Source organism: Photinus pyralis, unplaced genomic scaffold (assembly GCF_008802855.1).
Source record: "Photinus pyralis isolate 1611_PpyrPB1 unplaced genomic scaffold, Ppyr1.3 Ppyr1.4_LG10, whole genome shotgun sequence".
NCBI classification, from domain to species: domain Eukaryota; kingdom Metazoa; phylum Arthropoda; class Insecta; order Coleoptera; family Lampyridae; genus Photinus; species Photinus pyralis.
The window spans coordinates 20,074,918-20,076,696 of NW_022170250.1; the positions used below are offsets into that span (position 1 = coordinate 20,074,918).

At 43.8% G+C, this 1,779-nt stretch overlaps 1 protein-coding gene across 2 annotated transcripts in view; it reads left to right on the forward strand.

Annotated features, from left to right (window-relative positions):
- LOC116161281 (synaptotagmin-7) overlaps window positions 1-1,779 on the forward strand; it is a 650,310-nt gene that overhangs the window by 398,049 nt on the left and 250,482 nt on the right. The window lies entirely within an intron of this gene.

Here is a 1,779-nt window from a genome sequence, read left to right on the forward strand (position 1 = left end):
CCCCCCAGCATACGAAAATCTTGGATAGTTGTAGAAGAAAATTCGTTAAAACGTTTTTCCATGGGGAATTCTCGATTCAATGTTTTCTTCCTTATAACGATCATAAGGTCTTCGTGTACCGAGAGGTATTCTATACTCCCAGACCCCCCGGAGGTACGGTCCCCCATAACACAATCAGCCTCAGCGAGAGCTAAATGTTTCTCTTATGGTCCTTTTCCAAAAATGAATGTTCATATGGTATGTGCAGTTTATGATTTAGGGAACGTAAAACCGGGGGGGTCTGGGGGGTATGGAATACCCCCCAGCATACGAAAATCTTGGATAGTTGTAGAAGAAAATTCGTTAAAACGTTTTTCCATGGGGAATTCTCGATTCAATGTTTTCTTCCCTATAACGATCATAAGGTCTTCGTGTACCGGGAGGTATTCCATACCCCCCAGACCCCCCGGAGGTACGGTCCCCCATAACACAATCAGCCTCAACAAGAGCTAAGTGTTTTTCTTATGGTCCTTTTCCAAAATGATTGTTCATATGGTATGTGCAGTTTATGATTTGGGGAAGAATGTAAAACTGGGGGGTCTGGGGGGTATGGAATACCCCCCAGCATACGAAGGTCTTGGATAATTGTAGAAGAAAATTCGTTAAAACTTTCTTCCATGGGGAATTCTCGATTCAATATTTTCTTCCCTATAACGATCATAAGGTCTTCGTGTACCGGGAGGTATTCCATACCCCCCAGACCCCCCGGAGGTACGGTCCCCCATAACACAATCAGCCTCAACAAGAGCTAAGTGTTTTTCTTATGGTCCTTTTCCAAAATGATTGTTCATATGGTATGTGCAGTTTATGATTTGGGGAAGAATGTAAAACTGGGGGGTCTGGGGGGTATGGAATACCCCCCAGCATACGAAGGTCTTGGATAATTGTAGAAGAAAATTCGTTAAAACTTTCTTCCATGGGGAATTCTCGATTCAATATTTTCTTCCCTATAACGATCATAAGGTCTTCGTGTACCGGGAGGTATTCCATACCCCCCAGACCCCCCGGAGGTACGGTCCCCCATAACACAATCAGCCTCAACAAGAGCTAAGTGTTTTTCTTATGGTCCTTTTCCAAAAATGATTGTTCATATGGTATGTGCAGTTTATGATTTGGGGAAGAATGTAAAACCGGGGGGTCTAGGGGGTATGAAATACCCCCCAGCATACGAAAGTCTTGAATAGTTGTAGAAGAAAATTCGTTAAAACGTGTTTCCATGGGGAATTCTCGATTCAATGTTTTCTTCCCTATAACGATCATAAGGTCTTCGTGTGCCGGGAGGTATTCCATACCCCCCAGACCCCCCGGAGGTACAGTCCCCCATAACACAATCAGCCTCAACGAGAGCTAAGTGTTTTTTTTATGGTCCTTTTCTAAAAATGATTGTTCATATGGTATGTGCAGTTTATGATTTGGGGAACAACGTAAAACCGGGGGGTCTGGGGGGTATGGAATACCCCTCAGTATACGAAGCGAAGCTCTTGGGTAGTTGTAGAAGAAAATTCGTTAAAACGTGTTTCCATGGGGAATTTTCGATTCAATATTTTCTTCTCTATAACGATCATAAGGTCTTCGTGTACCGAGAGGTATTCCATGCCCCCCAGACCCCTCGGAGGTACGGTCCCCCATAACACAATCAGCCTCAGCGAGAGCTAAATGTTTCTCTTATGGTCCTTTTCCAAAAATGAATGTTCATATGGTATGTGCAGTTTATGATTTAGGGAACGTAAAACCGGGGGG